Raw genomic sequence first — 7047 nt, 5'->3', positions numbered from 1 at the left:
AAGATGTTCTTAAAGCTAATCTAGAAAAATGTAACCTAAGCATTGAAAAATGGGAAGCTCTAACTCATCAGCGTTCCAACTGGAGGTCAAACCTGTATTAAAGGCGCTATTAGGGAAGTTCGAAAGTCACTTACCTGAACCCGAACGTTGATTCGCGGTGGGGGGGAGGCGCTCTGTCCCTCCCCCAAAATTCTGGCTGGGGGGGAGGTGCCCCATAACTCCCCCCCAAAATTCTGGCCAGGGGGGAGGCGCCCCGTCCCTCCCGCTGCGAATCCTGTTCTGCCGGCACTGCAAATGGCAGCGGCCGTAGCTGCTGCCGTTTGCGTCCCTACAATTAGCCATGATAGGCTACATAAATGTTTACGTAGCCTATCACGGCTGAGTGGAAAAAACAAAAACAAAACCGTGCGTACGCAAATGGCGGCGCCCATGGGTGCCGCCATTTGCGTATGCGTGGTTTCCCCCCCACACTCAGCCGTGATAGGCTACATAAATGTTTACGTAGCCTATCACGGTGTTTTTTAAAAATCTAGCCGTGATAGGCTATGTAAATCTATACGTAGACTATCACTGTTTTTTTTTTTTTAAACTTGGAAATGGCCACCGAACCGCCGCCGGAGCCGCCGCCGCCAGGGACATTTGCACAAGGTAAGTCCCGTTCCGGGGGGGGGGGGATGTCAGAGAATTTCTCCACCAATTTCGGGGGGACAAATGCGCTGGCATTCGGCCTCCCCGAGATTCGTGGAGAAATTCTCTGATATCCCTAGGTGCTATAGACTCTGAAGAAGCACGAGTACAGAGCGAAAGGGAGAAACGAGCTCAGCGGAAGGCATGTCAAGCAAACCCTCACTGTGTCCACCTTCCAGCTGGAAACCTATGTCCTCGGTGTGGGAGGCTGTGTAGATCCAGAATCGGCCTTCATAGCCACCTGCACACCCACTGCTAGAGATTAATGTGTTGATTGACCTATCTCCTATGAATGTCTAATCCTTTTAAAGAGTTATCCATATAGACTCTATCTTTGGAAGACAATCTTACTCGGTCACGAGTGATCGCCATGATGATGATGAGGAACCTATGGCTGCAAGAGCTGGACCATAACGAAGGCTGAGCGAAGGAAGATAGACCCTTTTGAACTGTGATGTTGGAGGAAAATCCTGAGAGTGCCTTGGACCGCTAGAAGATCAAACCAGTTAAATACCCCAGGAAATAAAGCCAGACTGCTCACTTGAGGGAATGATATTAAACGCGAAACTGAAGTGCTTTGGCCACATCATGAGAAGACAGAACGCTCTGGAGAAGATGCTGATGCTAGGGAAAGTGGAAGGCAAAAGGAAGAGGGGCCGACCAAGGGCAAGATGGATGGATGATATTCTGGATGTGACGGACTCGACCTTGGGGGAGCTGGGGGTGGCGAGGGCCGACAGGAAACTCTGGCATGGGCTGGTCCATGAAGTCCCAAAGAGTCGGAAGTGACTGAACGAATAAACAACAAACAGTTAAAAGTAACCCAGTCGAACTTTATTCGTTGCTCAGAAAGGAAGTCTCAAGCTGTTACATTTAACAAAATGACCTTTATATACAGTAACCCACACATTACTACTATGCCTAGACATCAAATGCTTACTGGTAACAGCAACCAGTAGGTGAACCATGAGTCCCAGCATACCTCGTTCCCCCGCACCAATTCTACCCCTCAGCCCTAGAGAAGAAGCTTTGTGGCCCAGCCAGGATGATTCCACCCCCGCCTCAAGAAGCTTGCATATGCAGGCAGCCCCTCGGCTTTGGGAGCCAACAAATCTCTGGCCAGCCTTGCATCCCTCAATATCTGAAACCAGCCCAGACACAGGAGGCAGACTGCGCCTTTTGCCCTGCGTCCTGCAGCCAACATTGACAGGTTTGATATCGGCAACTGTGTTAAGGCTTGTGAGTGCTGTGACACCTTCTTTTTCAAGTGTGAATTCTGAATTGTCAACTCTTTGCTGCCATGGCAGAAAGTTTTCAATCACTACCAACACCCTTGGTTCCCATTTCCATCTTCAACATTGTCACCGATGGCTCCATTCTGGGCAATAAATTTCTGAAGGACGTTCGCAAGGACAGCAGTACTCTAGGCTTTGCTTCCTGGTATGCACCCCTCGAAATTGCACAGCCACAAGCTCCCAATCCATTTGTTTTTAGAGTTCAAGGGTCACTTTGCCATCCGATGAGCACTGTGCCGTCAGATGCGCCGCCAAGCTATGGCCAGCTGTACATCCTTGACACCGATGAGGCTACTATGGCTCACCTCGAGCGAGCAGAGACCAGCACACTGGGCATTTTTCCCCCATGGTCTAGGCCAGTTCGGGCTGCTGAACATGCACTCCAGTGCTATGTGGAGGGCCGCACATTCCCAAACACTTGTATGCATCCGAAGAGATTTCCTTGATCTTGGCTTTGTGTGAGTTTTTCGCATATAGGCCAGGCCAGGCTCACCTTTCCCCCTGGACAACCAAAAGATGGAACTGCCTGTGTGACTTCTCACAAACATGTTTTTCCCCAGCTCTGCAGCTTGCCTCGAGGCACTCGGAGAATCCATGAAGTTGCAGCTGTGAAGCTTCCCTTGACCATTATCAAAAACATAGTGATCTATTCTGAGTCTTGCCAAAGCTCAAGAGATGTTTGCTTTCTGTTTTCCTTGGAGACCAACGATGTCAACATCAGAATGAAAGGCAGCTCCAGGAATGCTCTTGCCCCGTGCCTGAGAAGCTTGGTGCATAAAACATCTTCTGTGCTCCCGAGAGCCTGGGCTCAGATTTCGGACAGGCTAAGATGACCATGCCTGTGGTATAGTTTAGTATACCACCTCCCACCGCTGCCTTCGGCTCAGAACTGGATGTTGTTGTAAAGACACTGCAGGCTCTGTCTTGCAAGACTTTTCTCACATCTTCTGATTAGCTGGCTGAGGAGGTGAAAGGACACTCAGAAAGGAGGAACAGCAGGAGGGAGGCAGACCCAGAATGATATCGTTGCTGTTGCTGTTGTTGCTCCTGCTTCCTCTTGCGGCCAGTCAACTGCAGAAGACAGACTGCTTGACCATTTTGAACAAAGAGCAAGACTTAGGATCCTATTATTACCGGCCAGGGGACTACCTCATCAGTGGAGTCCTGTCTTCACAGTATTTCATGTGCAACGAACCATACGTTTTCTCTGAGTCCCCTGTAACCAGGGTTGTCACGTAAGTGATGCTGATGATTTAATGTTTCCAAACCCGCACTCCGGTTGTCCCCATTTACGGGAGAGTGTCCATCTTTTCTGGTATCTCTGGTCATCCCTGATAAATCGCTCTTCTGACTTTTGCCTCTCTCTCCTTTTTGAAGAAGAATTCAGAGCTTCATTAAAGTGAAGGCATCATTCAGTTCAGTATGCTCACATATGACTGGATCCAGGGGGTTCCCTTGCATTGTTTCAGCCAAAAGAACCAGCAGCCTCTTTGATAGTAAATGTTTTGATAAGACACAGGCTGGAGCCCGGGAGGTTCTTTCTTGGCAGTGGTCCAAATGCAAATGCCCGCACAGAGGTTCCCTCTCCAGAATAATACAGGGCCATAGTTGTGGCCCTTTCTTAAGGGTGAGCACCGTTTCTTCCTCATCCACTACAGTACTTCACTGTAAATCCTACTGCATTCTGTGGATTTACTTCTGAAGAAGCCAGGGGTGTGTGTGTGTGTGTGTGTGTGTGTGTGCACAATGGTTGTTAGATTCATTCAAGATAAAATACAAGACATAATATCGGGATACCAGGATATAGTTTCTTCAGTTTAGCCTATACAATCAATTGAGTGCTCATATGCATGATGATTAAAAAATCATTAGCCAATTCTTTTTTGTGATATCTGACTTTTCCCAGGACAGTGAATGACCAGTCTTTCCTCAGAATGCCCTGGGACGTTAGTCAGCAGAGCATACAGCATACGGCCTCTCAAATCAGAATAAAATTACAATAAAAGAGTCTTTGTGTCAGAGTTGCAGGGACTCCTGCCTTACACAGACACGATCTGCTTTGGAATGGAGTTTCCCCAAACCACCCCTGAAATGCAGCTGCTGGTCAAAGATTAAGTCTTGCATGAATGGATGCTTGATGGCCCTGTTTATTCTGAAGAGACATCAAAGGAAAGGGTAAAGTACCAGAACTAGGCAGCATCACATGGGGTGACTAGGGGAACATGTTCTGCTGGGCAGGAGTGTAGTTCCTGTCACTCATTATCATCAAGTCTCTGAATCAAGACTGCAGAAGCCTGTGGTTGCTCCTGTGTTAGAAGAGACTCAAGCAAAACACCACTTGAGTTTGTTTTGTGTTTTGTGCATAGATTCCCTTTAATGAAGAAAAGCCTTATGGGATGGCAATGAACCAAAGCCCTTGGATATCTTTTTGGTGATCTGTTCATTTATGTTATTAGAAATAGGAGAATTAAGAATCTGTATAATGTGTCTCCAAATTTTGTCCATCTATATCTGTGTATATCAAATATACGGTGACAGATCATCAGCACCAAGCTACGCCTCTTGGATTATTAATAGGTAGATCTCTTTCTCCCCCCTCCTCACCCCGAATATAACATGGCTTAAGACTACAACATCCTTTGTGCTAGTTAACATTCCTGAATGGCTGAGTGGCTGGTGTGGAAATTATTTTTTATTTGAATGCCAGCTTAAAATGGGGTAAAAACTTAGAAATGCCTTATAGTTTTCTGAAGCATACTATATTCCTCTCCTTCTTCCTTCCTAAGAGGACAAACTGTTTTCCAAGAGATGCTGTACAAATAGGAGAAATGATCCTCCAAAGTAGCCCATGTAACTCAAGTGGGAAAAAACAACAGACAAAATCTGTCAAACTGCAGGAGCTCACCTATCAAAATTAAACCTCCTAGAAAAAAGCAATTTCTGACCAGTTCTACTTCAAAATTGCCACAGGCTATCCTCAAATATACTTCTCCTCCACTACAAAGCTTCAGACTGGTCCACTGAGGTATTTTCTTAATATAAGGAATAGAATCTACTCCCCCCCCCCCGCCAAACTCTGGTTATAAGAGAATACGATACCCCAATTTTCTCCTCCACAACTGAGATGCCACAGGAGAAAAGGCCCTTGTCATAGTAGCCGTCCACCTTGCTTCCTTTGGTGGGGGCTTCTGAAGTCAGACTGCTAAAGCTGATCTCAAGTTCTGGGCAAGTGTATATGGGAGGAGATGATCCCTCAGGTAGCAAGGGGGGGTGCTGGGGGGGCAGATTGAGCATTTGGAGGCACCAGGCTGAGCTGAGGGGCTGTGCTTTTTGAATATCCTGTCTGCAGTGAGCAAAGATGGCAAAAGCAAGTGCCTGTAACCCCCCTTTCAGGGTTCTACTGGTTGTGTGAGTACTAACTGGAAAAATCGTCTTCCTTCTAGAAGTGTTAAAGTGTGCTTCATTTTCAGTTTCCACTTTGATGTTATTTCCAGTGAGTAAAAGTGAGTGGGACACAGCTTTTCTTTGAGGCAACGTTCCCAAGCACTTAACCCTTCAAATACTGTTTACATTATAAGGACCATGTAGGTAATAATGAAATAATTGTTATTTTTATTTACGCATACTGAAACAGCATGGATAAGAGGACACTGTTAATCTATGACTCCCCCTTCCCATATTACTCACTTTTACGTCTCTGTCGGTGATATTCAGCAACAAAAGCTTGCATAGCTAAAAGAGAAGTGATTGAGAGATAATTTTGGGGAAAGGAGAGAGTGAAGCTGAACTCAAACCATAAGTGAGAGCCCTTGAAACACATAGAATGATAAAGGCAGGAATAAGGAGACCCGTAGACCCGTGCATGCCCATGCCCACACACACGGGTGCGCACAGAAGATCTGAAGATCTGAAATTAGCATTTCTTCAAAGCATTTACTTACTTTTAAAAATGCCAGCAAACTTTACTATCATTTCATTGGTCAGTACATATCCACTAAATATCTCTCCAGACATTTTTTAACAGTCGATATCCCTGGCAAATTGGGGAACTTTCTTTTTAATGGCTGTTGCCATTCTGATCTCTGTCTCAAACACCAGAAAACATGGCATGATGCCGAAAACAAAACGAAAACAAGGCCTACAATGGTGGCTAATGACTTGCATACACGTTAAAGGGGTTATTTTTTTAAAAAAAAATTCCACCATCCCCAACACAGGAGGAATAGGAAATCATCCATGTTTTAGACTATAAAAAGTTTATTTTTCTTCTTCACAAACTCTGATCCAAACAAGGTCACTGAAACATACTCCCCAAATCACTTTGGACAGAGAGAGTGGTTTGCTTGCTTGCTTGCTTTTTCTCTTTATAGTGCTGTTTCTCTCCCCATAGTTCACCAGTAGACCTGGAAACTTCATGGCATGTAAACGCCTCCAGTGTGGGAGAGCCCACCACCTCCCTAGGTAATTGGTTCCATTGTCGTATTGCTCTAACAGTCAGGACGTTTTTCCTGATGTTCAGACGGAATCTGGATTCTTGTAACTTGAGCTCATGATTCCGTGATAGCGTTCCCCTTATTTTCGCCGTAGTCTACGTAAATGGATGGATGGGTGGGTGGATGGATGGATGGATAGCTAGATAGCTAGATAGCGGGCATTAGACTCATTCAAGATAAAATGCAAGACATAATATCAGGACACAGGGACAGAGTTTCTTCTGTTTAGCTATTACAATCAGCTGAGACCTTATTCGCATGATGATTAGAAAATAATTAGCCACCTCTTTGGTGAGATATCCAACCTTATCCCAAAGACAGTGAATGACTTATCTTTCATCAGAATGCCCTAGGAAGTTAGTCAGAAGAGGGTACAGCATATGACATCTCAAATCAGAATAAACATTACAAGGCAATACAATAGAGTAGATGTGTCAGTGTTTCAGGGACTCCTGCCTTACCCAGACACGATTTGCTTTGGGATGGAATTTCCCAAATCCTGCCCTGAAATGCTGCTGTGGGTAAAATGTTGAGTCTTGCACGAGTGAATGCTTGATGGGCTCCTTTCTTCT

The sequence above is a fragment of the Heloderma suspectum genome, chromosome 2 (assembly GCF_057233095.1).
Source record: "Heloderma suspectum isolate Gila_16-S chromosome 2, 16-S_ref, whole genome shotgun sequence".
In the NCBI taxonomy this organism is placed as follows: Eukaryota; Metazoa; Chordata; class Lepidosauria; order Squamata; family Helodermatidae; genus Heloderma; species Heloderma suspectum.
This window is presented reverse-complemented; position numbering follows the sequence as displayed.